This window comes from Oncorhynchus clarkii, chromosome 16, assembly GCF_045791955.1.
Source record: "Oncorhynchus clarkii lewisi isolate Uvic-CL-2024 chromosome 16, UVic_Ocla_1.0, whole genome shotgun sequence".
Taxonomy (NCBI): domain Eukaryota; kingdom Metazoa; phylum Chordata; class Actinopteri; order Salmoniformes; family Salmonidae; genus Oncorhynchus; species Oncorhynchus clarkii.
Genome location: NC_092162.1, coordinates 18308235 through 18320328, shown reverse-complemented (window position 1 = coordinate 18320328; position 12094 = coordinate 18308235). Strand labels below are relative to the sequence as shown.

Here is a 12094-nt window from a genome sequence, read left to right as displayed (position 1 = left end):
AGCATTTGTTGGCTGCTTTTTCTTCACTCTGCGGTCCAACTCAACACAAAAGGTTGGGTGATTGTCGAGTCCAGGTCATCTGATGCAGCACTCCATCACTCTCCTTCTTGGTCAAATAGCCCTTACACTGCCTGGAGATGTGTTGGGTCATTGACCTGTTGAAAAACAAATGATCGTTCCACTAAGCGCAAACCAGATGGGATGGCGTATCACTGGAGAATGCTGTGGTAACCGTGCTGGTTAAGTGTGTCTTGAATTCTAAATAAATCACTGACAGTGTCACCAGCAAAGCACCCACACACCATCACACATCCTCCTCCATGCTTCACGGTGGGAACCACACATGCGGAGATCATTCGTTCACCTACTCTGAATCTCACAAAGATACGGTGGTTGGAACCAGAAATCTCAAATTTGAACTCATCAGACCAAAGGACAGATTTCTACCGGTTTAATGTCCATTGCTTGTGTTTCTTGGCCCAAGCAAGTCTCTTATTCTTAGTGGTGTCCTTTAGTAGTGGTTTCTTTGCAGCAATTTGACCATGAAGGCCAGATTCATGCAGTCTCCTCTGAACAGTTGATGTTGAGATGTGTCTGTTACTTTAACTCTGTGAAGCATTTATTTGGGCTGCAATCTGAGGTGCAGTTAACTGAACTTATCCTCTGCAGCAGAGGTAACTCTGCGTCTTCCTTTCATGTGGCGGTCCTCATGAGAGCCAGTTTCATCATAGCGCTTGATGGTTTTTGCGACTACACTTGAAGAAAATGTCAAAGTTTTTGACATTTTCCGTATTGACTGACCTTCTTGTCTTAAAGTAATGATGAACTGTCGTTTCTCTTTGCTTATTTGAGCTGTTCTTGCTGTAATATGGACTTAGGCTTTTACCAAATAGGGCTGTCTGCTGTATACCACCCCTACCTTGTCACAAGACAACTGATTGGCTCAAACGCATAACATGTACTTTTAACAAGGCACACCTGTTAATTGAAATGCATTCCAGGTGACTACCTTGTGAAGCTGGTTGATAGAATGCCAAGAGCGTGCAAAGATGTCATCAAGGCAAAGTACGGCTGCTTTGAAGAATCTCAAATATAAAATATATTTTGATTTGTTTAACACTTTTTGCTTACTACATGATTCCATATGTGTTTTTTCATAGTTTTAATGTCTTCACTACTATTCTACAATGTATAAAATATTAAAAATAAAGAAAAACCCTTGAATGAGTAGCTGTGTCCAACGTTTTCCTGGTACTGTTTTACTTCCATAAATGTTTTCAACTGGTACAGGGGGACCTTCAGACAAGTCTTGTGATTCATGTTTTGTATACTCAGTGTATGTAAGGGACGAACTATGGAGTGCTAAAGAAACCCCCCTGTCATAACATTCTAATGGTTTGAGATGGGTTTATGTAATCTTGTTTGCTCTATTTACTTTGAATAGAGAAGTATGTAAGGGATGAATTAAGGAGCGCTGAAGAAACCCACTGTCATAACATTCCAATGGTTTGACATGGGTTTATGTAATGTTGTTTGCTCTGTTTATTTTGAGTAAACAGAGCAATAGCTTGAGCTTCAGTCCTGGTTTGGTTATAACGTTGTGTCTTTCACCATGCCTGCTTGTAAATACCTTTAGGTTACTACATATTTAACCTGCCCCCACCTGAGCTGAAAATACAAAAAATATAATCTCCAATGTACTAAGATGTTCCCTATCCATTTCAGAGAGCAGGCTGGTAAGAAAAGCCACGTAAAAAACAATTTGCATTCTGTTGGAAATAGTCTCCCTAATCATATGCATGATAATAGTAATAAGCTTACATCCAAAACCACTTACAGTTACCACATTCATAATTGTATCTGGTTCATGTGGGAATGGAACCCACATAACATGCTCCAATTAACACGGGATCGCACTACATGAGCATTACACACTAGCATGTATCACTAGGGCTGGGACTTGCAGGGCCAGACAAAACAGGCTGCTAAGCTGGTAGGAGAGTAGATCACATGATAGGTGATTTTATGCTGTCCTGAGTTCCCAGCATTGTGTCAGAGTGGCCGAGCAAGGTAAAAAAGGTAGGCAGGCATTGGTTTCAGGTTTCAGGGCGTCTGCAGAGATACAGTGTTGAATGCATTGAGGGGAAAGGTCACTGATGTAACCTGGTCCCCGATCTGTTTGTGCTGTATAGCTAACTCCTATGGTCGTTGTCATGGCATGTTTGGTATGAAAATAACCATAGGAGTTGTCAAAACAGCACAAACAGATCTGGGACCAGATTGGGTGAAGCAAGTGGCCATCCTAAGTGTTCTACACACGTCATGTTATGTGATAAACAAAAGCAGCAAGAGGGTGTATGGTCAAACCCTGTATCAACATTATAGAACATCGCTGGCATGGTGTGTTTACCCTATTCAACTGATCATATCCATGTGTAAAAATTGGCTGTGTGAATCTTTGTGAGTTAATATTGCAGAAGCCACAGAGCGGCCATTTTGAGTTAAATTAGTTATTGGCCGATTACTTTAGGATGATTATTTCCATTCAGCAATTTTTGAGAGGAATAAACCCACTGGATACAGTGGAACCCATTATCACTCAAATTACAGCTTAGCAGGCTGTTTTGCAATGATAAACATCTTGAGCATGCAGCCCTGTCTAAAGTAAGTGAGAGCAGTGGAAAGACAAAAACACAAAAAGTCTCATTGCTCATACTGCAACTGAGATAGAGAAGATCCAGTGGTTTGCAGGGCCTCATTGTTAATAGATACACGTGCATACAATCTACACAATTATCAATTACTGTAACAAAACGGCTCTTCAAATTCTCCTGTGGTCAAATAAGTAGGCCTATGGTTGAATGACCTATGGTTGAATGACCCTCATACATTGATTTGTAGGGGAGAGTGGGGTAAACTGAGACCTTTTTTTTTTACATTCAGCATCGCTCCATCAATTGGAATATAGCATTCTTTCTAACAATATCTACATATATTTAAAGATGTTGTGTATCCCTGGAAATAATCTGAATTCATGTAAAGTCTACAGTTTTGAAAAATAGCTTGTCACTTTTGAAAAAAAGTGGTCTCTTGGCACAATTTACCCCGGGTTTGGGGTAACAAACACTTTGTACTTTTTTAACATAGGCCAGGCTCTATTATTACCTCACATTCCGGTGATAATGCCTTACTTTACACCTGGGAAGAAAACGTTTCAATTTGCTCAACTTACCCCGTGGCCATTGGCTCAATTTACCCCAAGGCAAACATGTTAACTATATTAGCCCACACAGCTACAAGGATGCACTTTCATGCTAGGTTTAGGACCTCATATTGAAGCTTATAGAGACCCCAACTGATGTATAGAACAATCTTGAAATTATTTACTTTGGTTTAAATTACACGCATCATGAAACCTCTAACACAATAAATTAATTTGACTTGGTTAAAATACGTTTTTTAGACCGAACTTGCTTACCACTTTTTCCAATTAGTTTCTTTACCGAACCATACACAAAATGATTAATGTATGTGTATACATGGGGCGTGGTAGGTTACTGTAATTTGGACCCGGTAAGGGGTCATGCCAAGTTCAAGAATAAAAACTTCTGCCTGTTGAAGAAAAATATCATTGCTTGCATTGAATTCAACTACTACAGTATATTGTGGCCTTGTTTCATTTTAGTGAATAAAGGATTGTCAATGTGAAGAGGGAGTTGTCAGGTATGACCAGGGGGGTATATTACAAAGCAGGATTAAGGATGATTTACACACATACCGGTATCAGAGTTTCGCTTTTTTAACATTATTTAACATTATTTCTGGTTGCTTATCAAAGTTAGCTGGCTAACTCGTTGAACCCGCTTTGCAGTGTAGGCTTAGTTTACCCCGTTTGGTTTTACATATTTAGAATAGACGGGAACCGGTTGTGCTAGAACAGGTAGGGAAAATGGGTCACTTCTCTTCAGGACAAACAATTTGGATTTTATAATGACGTCACCTGTTAATTTACTTGTGTTTTATAGTAGCCAATGGAAGTTAGAGTGACGTGCCTAGAAGTGTAATATCTTATATTGAAGGTCACTGTCGATGGTTCTGAGAGACTGTTGTTATTGTCAGGAAATCATATAAATTTCCACTTGTCTGTGTTTCACTGCACATTCAGCATCTAAAAAACAGCAGTCGTAGACAAGAGACCCATTCTTCAGTTCACTGGTCATCACATTACTTCAGCCAGTGGTGGTGAAGCTATGGTTGGCAGCCAATTGGGGGCTGGGCTCAGAGTCAGACGGAGACGGAACGGGAATTTTTCTACAAGCATCTGACCTGAACAGTGTGCTGGGGCGCTCACATCAAAAACACGCGCCATCGCTATACACAAGGAGGAAGACACGGAAATTCTACGCTCGAAAAATCGTTTTCGGCTACAAATTATAGATTAAAAATTAGAACACCGGCGCCAAACAGTTTATAAATAATTTACTTTACTGTCAACCTCCTCCTGAGCTGTGCATCGAGGCTTTTCATGGTAAGTTTTTATTTATTTAAATAACTGGTACAATGCCACAGCCAGCGTTGCTATTCTTTCTCGAGCTTGTGAAAATAACGATCAAGAGTGACTTTGTTATAACACACCAAATATGTTGTGTAATAATGTACGTTTATCGTAGTTTTTGTTCACAAAAGACAGTCCCATATGGGATTAGTCGAAACGTTGAAAGGCAGCAGCGTAGGCTCAGTCTAACTCCTTTTTATTTATTTTGACGCAGGTGTAGGCTGTCCATTTATACATTGCTTCTTTAAAAAAAGAAAGAACTTGGCTTCTCTGATAAACATACCTATGTATACTTTCATGCATGTCATTTTCATCATGGCAGGTTTGACTGACCTTTTGCCTTTATCAATCAAATGTATTTATAAAGCCCTTTTTTACATCAGAAGTTGTCACAAAGTGCTTATACAGAAATCGGGCCTACAAACCCTAAAGAGCAAAAAAAATGCAGATGTAGAAGCATGGTGGCTAGGAAAAACTCTACAAAGGCAGGACCCTAGGAAGAAACCTAGAGGAACCAGGCTCTATTCAGGGGTTGGTAATTCCAGTCCTTGAGGGCCTGATTGGTGTCACAGATTTGCCCCAGCTAACACACCTGACTCCAATAATCACCTAATCATGATCTTCAGTTTTGAATGCAATTTGATTAATCAGCTGTGTTTGCTAGGGATGAAGTGAAAGTGTGACACTAATCAGGCCCTTGAGGACTGGAGTTGCCCACCCCTGCATGTGGTGGCCAGTCCTAATCTGGCTGTGCCAGGTGGAGTGGAGATTATAAGAGTATATGCTCATTAAGGCCAGATTGTTATTCGTTCAAATGTTCATAGAGAACCAGCAGGGTCACATAATATCCTTATGCAGATAAATTAATAATGCAAAGTTCACAGTCAATAACTGTCTCTGGACAGGGATGCATAATGTTGTTAGTCAAGTTGTTTGGGATGCTTGTGTGGCACAGGGGTGGTGCTGACAGGTAGGATAGAACCTGCGGTAGACCTACCTTAAAGGTAGATTAATAGCCTATTTATTTTGGTCCTTTTGTTTTTCTCTATTTAAGACTTATATTAGCATTTATCAGACTTTACTGGTTGGGTGAGTTTTAGACTATGCAACATCCTGATCCCATGTTGCCTGTATAGCCACTTGTGGGAAAAAAAAGTTAACCATCTTTATCTTATCTTGGATCTGAACTGAGTACAGTTCCTTTGTAATTCATCCATACAGGGGTTTTGGGTACTCTTTTGTTGTCGTGTGTCAGACCTTGCTCTCCGTTAAACAAAACTGTTCTATTTGATTTATTAGGATCCCCATTAGATGCCGCCAATGGCAACAGCTAGTCTTACTGGGGTCTGACACATAACGAAAAGACATTACAGACAAAAGATTACCATTTACATACACACACGTTAATGTTTTTAAATGTATCTATCAGTTACACATACAGTGTACATACACACAACAAGTAGGTCACATGGGGGAGAGGCGTTGTGCCGTGAGGTGTTGCTTTATTTGTTTTTTGAAACCAGGTTTGCTGTTCACTTGCCCTATATAAAGTGGAAGGGAGCCTTGTATAATACTGTACATTTTCTTGAATTTGTTCTGGACCTGGGGACTCTGAAAAGACCCTGGTGGCCTGTCTGGTGGAGGAAGTGTGTGTGTGTGTCATTGCTGTGTGTATGTTGACTATGCAAACCATTTGGAATTTCCAACCCATTTAATGTTTCTTTTAAAAACAAGAAGTGACGCAGCTCTTAGCCAAGAGAGACTGGCATGCATAGTGTTAATATTAGCCCTATGATTACAATGAAGAGCAAGTCGTGCCGCTCTGTTCTGGGCCAGCTGCAGCTTAACTAGATCTTTCTTTGCAGAACTTGACCATATGACTGGACAATAATCAAGATAAGATAAAAATTAGAGCCTTCAGGACTTGCTTTGTGGAGTATGGTGTCAAAGTCTCAACTTCTTCAACAGCCACACCATTCATTACCAGATGCAGCTGAGTTCTAGAACATAGGGAATGATTTGTACCAAATACAATGCTCTTAGTTTCAGAGATGTTCAGGAACAGTTTATTACTGGCCACCCATTCCAAAACATACGGCAACTCTTTGTTAAGGGTTTCAGTGACTTCATTAGCTATGGTTGCTGATGCGTGTATGGTTAAATCATCAGCATACATGGACACACATGCTTTGTTTAATGCCTGTGGCAGGTCATTGGTAAAATTAGAAAAGAGTAGAGGGCCTAGAGAGCTGCCCTGCAGTACACCACACTTTACATGTTTAACATTAGTTAAGATTCCATTAATGAAAACACTGAGATTGCAATATCGTGGATTCAAATGAATCAGAGGTTGAAAAGCCATAACACACGTTTTCTAAACAACATTATGGTCAATAATATCAAAGGCTGCACTAAAATCTAATAGTACAGCTCTCACAATCTTATTATACATGTCTTACAACCAATTATCAGTCTGTGTATGTGGATAAGACTCTTCTCTGTGTGTGTCTGCCAGTGGAGGTTCTTCAGAGGAGGAAGGGGAGGACCATCCTCAGTGAATTTCAGAAAAATTAATAGTGAATATATTCTCCTTTTTAGATAAAACTACACTAAATATATTCATGTCATCAAATAATTGATTAAAACACACTACTGTTCTACAGTAGCCTCAACAGCACTCTGGGATAGAACCATGGTGTAGCCAGGGGTGGGCAAATCCAGTCCTCAGGGGCCTGATTGGTATCAGTCTTTCCCCAGCCCCAACTAACACACCTGACTCCAATAATCACCTAATCGTGATTTCAGTTTAGAATTACATTTGATTAATCAGCTGTGTTTGCTAGGGATGGAGAAAAAGTGTGACACCAATCAGGCCCCCGAGGACTGGAATTGCCCACCCCTGGTGTAGCTGAAGAACAGCTAGTTTCTATCCTCTGGGTACATTGACAACAACTTAGGAGGCTCATGGTTCTCACCATCTTCCATAGAATTACACAGTAGTTATGACAACTTTTGGAGGACATCCTCCAAGCTATCAGCGCTCTTGCAGTGTGAACTGACATGTTGTGGACCCAATAAAAGGATCAGAGAATGAATCTAGTACTAAAAGCATAAGCTACAGCTAGCTAGCACTGCAGTGAATAAAATGTGATGAGAGATTTTGTAAAAAAAAAAATCTTCTCACTTACCTAGCTAGCGAGTAGTTGAACCTACTCAAATACCCGGCTCAAAGACCGAGGGATGCTATGTTAGCTAGCTGGCTATGGATATCCAAAACTGGAACTCTTCTAAGTCAATGTACGTTTTGGGCTATTATTAATTTATTGCCACTGGTGCCCGCTGGTGTAACTGCTTGCTTGCTGTACACTGTACTGCATCATTGTAGCAGGTTTATTAATGTGTTAGTTCTAGTAGATGGCTATGTTGACTATATCGTTAGGTGACAACGATGTAAGCTATGTGTATCAGTTAGTGGTTATGGTGTGAAGGTTTGGCTTGGGAAGGTTTTTTCGCCTAGTCACAGACAGCTGTTGTACTGCGCACTGAAGTCCACAAGCGAAAGGAAAAGGTGAGAGGAGGAGAGCACATAGATGCATGAAGGAATTATACAACGAGAAAATCATCATGGTGTTTGTATGTGGCTGCTATGAAAGTGAACTGTGTTTGTGCTGATCAAGGGTGTATTCATTCCACTGATTCTGTTATACAATGTTCCTTGAACGAAAGCAAACGGAACGAAATTTGGATAAACGTACCTGAATTTTCCAATAGAAACTCTCATTTGCAACTGTTTTATTAATGATAACAGCCCAGATCAGCTAGATGCAGGCAAGAGTGTGCCAAGTGGTATTGGATTTGTCACTGTCTGGATTACGCAAATGTTTCTCTCTTCCTGTTGTAGCATTATCATTATGGGTATAGGGAACATTTCAGTATCGTGTCGTAGCCTAAACCAATCGATGTTACATTGAGGTGGGTGAATGGAATATGAATGACAGTCATCCAATATGCTGTAATAGAAATAAGGCCATGCTCATAAAAAGTGTCCTCCCTCATCTTGACCGCCACTAGTGTACAGTGGGGCAAAAAAGTATTTAGTCAGCCACCAATTGTGCAAGTTCTCCCACTTAAAAAGATGAGAGGCCTGTAATTTTCATCATAGGTACACTTCAACTATGACAGACAAAATTAGAAAAAAATGCAGAAAATCACATTGTAGGATTTAATGAATTTATTTGCAAATTATGGTGGAAAATAAGTATTTGGTCAATAACAAAAGTTTATCTCAATACTTTGTTATATACCCTTTGTTGGCAATGACAGAGGTCAAATGTTAACTGTAAGTCTTCACAAGGTTTTAACACACTGTTGCTGGTATTTTGGCCCACTCCTCCATGCAGATCTCCTCTAGAGCAGTGATGTTTTGGGGCTGTTGCTGGGCAACACCGACTTTCAACTCCCTCCAAAGATTGTCTATGGGGTTGAGATCTGGAGACTGGCTAGGCCACTCCAGGACCGTGATATGCTTCGTACGAAGCCACTCCTTGGTTGCCCGGGCAGTGTGTTTGGGATCATTGTCATGCTGAAAGACCCAGCCACGTTTCATCTTCAATGCCCTTGCTGATGGAAGGAGGTTTTCACTCAAAATCTCACGATACATGGCCCCATTCATTCTTTCCTTTACACGGATCAGTCGTCCTGGTCCCTTTGCAGAAAAACAGCCCCAAAGCATGATGTTTCCACCCCCATGCTTCACAGTAGGTATGGTGTTCTTTGGATGCAACTCAGCATTCTTTGTCCTCCAAACACGACGAGTTGAGTTTTTACCAAAAAGTTCTATTCTGGTTTCATCTGACCATATGACATTCTCCCAATCTTCTTCTGGATCATCCAAATGCTCTCTAGCAAACTTCAGACGGGCCTGGACATGTACTGGCTTAAGCAGGGGGACACGTCTGGCACTGCAGGATTTGAGTCCCTGGCGGCGTAGTGTGTTACTGATGGTAGGCTTTGTTGCTCTCTGCAGGTCATTCACTAGGTCCCCCCGTGTGGTTCTGGGATTTCTGCTCACCGTTCTTGTGATAATTTTGACCCCACGGGGTGAGATCTTGCGTGGAGCCCCAGATCGAGTGAGATTATCAGTGGTCTTGTATGTCTTCCATTTCCTAAATTGCTCCCACAGTTGATTTCTTCAAACCAAGCTGCTTACCTATTGCAGATTCAGTCTTCCCAGCCTGGTGCAGGTCTACAATTTTGTTTCTGGTGTCCTTTGACAGCTCTTTGGTCTTGGCCATAGTGGAGATTGGAGTGTGACTGTTTGAGGTTGTGGACAGGTGTGTCTTATACTGATAACAAGTTCAAACAGGTGCCATTAATACAGGTAATGAGTGGAGGACCAAGGAGCCTCTTTAAAGAAGAAGTTACAGGTCTGTGAGAGCCAGAAATCTTGCTTGTTTGTAGGTGACCAAATACTTATTTTCCAACATAATTTGCAAATAAATTCATAAAAAATCCTACAATGTGATTTTCTGGATTTTTTTTCTTCTCATTTTGTCTGTCATAGTTGAAGTGTATCTATGATGAAATTTGCAGGCCTCTCATCTTTTTAAGTGGGAGAACTTGCACAATTGGTGGCTGACTAAATACTTTTTTGCCCCACTATGTGGATACCACAACCCCTATTACAAAAACATGTTTTCCCCCTCATCAATCTACACACAAAGCAAAAACAGGTTTTTAGATTACATTTTTAAAAACCACCATATTTACATAAGTATTCAGACCCTTTGCTATGAGATTCAAAATTGAGCTCCGGTGCATCCTGTTTCCATTGATCATCCTTCAGCTATTTCTACAACTTGATTGGAGCCCACCTGTGGTAAATTAATTTGATTGGACATGATTTGGAAAGGCACATAACTGTCTATATAAGGTCCCACAGTTGACAGTGCATGTCTGAGCAGAAACTAAGCCATGAGGTCGAAGGAATTGTCCGTAGAGCTCCGAGACAGGATTGTGTAGAGGCAAAGATCTGGGGAAGGGTACCAAACAATTTCTGCAGCATTGAAGGTCCCCAAGAACGAAGTGGCCTCCATCATTCTTAAACGGAAGAATTTTGGAACCACCAAGGCACCTAATGGACTCTCAGGCCATGAGAAACAAGATTCTCTGGCCTGATGAAACCAAGATTGAACTCTTTGGCCTGAATGCCAAGCGTCACGTCTGGAGGAGACCTGGCATCATCCTTACGGTGAAGCGTGGTGGCAGCATTATGCTGTGTGCATGTTTTTCAGCTGCAGGGACTGGGAGATTAGTCAGGATCGAGGGGAAAGATGAACGGAGTAAAACCCGCTCAGGACCTCAACCTGAGGTGAAGGTTCACCTTTCAACAGGACAACGACCCTAAGCACACAGCCAAGACAAAGCAGGAGTGGCTTCGGGACAAGTAGCCTAGGGGCGGCAGGGTAGCATAGTGGTTAGAGCGTTGGACTAGTAACCGGAAGGTTGCAAGTTCAAACCCCCGAGCTGTCGTTCTGCCCCTGAACAGGCAGTTAACCCACTGTTCCTAGGCCGTCATTGAAAATAAGAATTTGTTCTTAACTGACTTGCCTAGTTAAACAAAGGTACAATAAAAATAAAATCAAGTCTCTGAATGTCCTTGATTGGCCTTGCCTGAGCCCGGACTTGAACCCGATCGAACATCTCTGGAGAGACCTGAAAATAGCTGTGCGCCGATGCTCCCCATCCAACCTGACAGCTTGAGAGGATCTGCAGAGAGGAATGGGAGAAACCCCCCAAATACAGGTGTGCCAAGCTTGTAGTATCATACCCAAGAAGACTGTCATTCCTGCTGTCATTCCTGCTTCAACAAAGTACTGAGTAAAGGGTCTGTATGTAAATGTGATATTTCAGTTTTTTATTTTCAATACATTTGCTAAAACGTTTTTGCTTTGTCATTATGAGGTTTCTGCTAAATTAATGATGGGGAAAAAATAATTTAATCCATTTTAGAATAAAAATGTGGAAAAAGTGAAGGGGCCTAAATACTTTCCGAATTCACTGTATGTACAACCTCTGGGGAAATGCAATGATTTATCTGAAATCTTTCCCTTTTTCCCCATTCTCCTCGCTACAGTGAGAGACAGTGTTTTAATACTTTGAAAATGTGTCCTTCCATTACACCCCCCCCCCCCTCCTCCTCCTGTATTTATTTCTCAGCAAAATCATTGACTTCTGTTGGTGCGTTTGTTTTATGGTTTAGCAGTATATGTTCTGCTTTGTATGTATGAAACACCAGGGAGCAGGCTTTAGATGTGCTTCACTGAGGCAATCATCACGCAAAAGAGGCTGCATGTCTTGTAATTAATGATGCTAAAAATATAATAACTCATCCGGGCTCAAGGACCCAAGGGAATTTGAGACTGGATCTGAGAGAACTACTGTAATTTTTTTGTACTGTGATCAAGTTCATTTGGGTAACCTGCAATACTGTACTGTATGTAGAATTTGTTTGACTATTTCACTTGCTTGAAATAGGGA

At 41.0% G+C, this 12094-nt stretch overlaps 1 protein-coding gene across 1 annotated transcript in view; it reads left to right on the top strand.

The window, feature by feature from the left end:
* The first annotated feature begins 4323 nt into the window (after positions 1–4323).
* LOC139368101 (leucine zipper putative tumor suppressor 2 homolog) overlaps positions 4324–12094 on the top strand; it is a 47622-nt gene continuing 39851 nt past the window's right edge. Inside the window, exon 1 of the mRNA XM_071106669.1 lies at positions 4324–4528. The gene's annotated coding sequence lies outside the window, so the exon portion shown is untranslated. The remainder of the gene's footprint in view (positions 4529–12094) is intronic.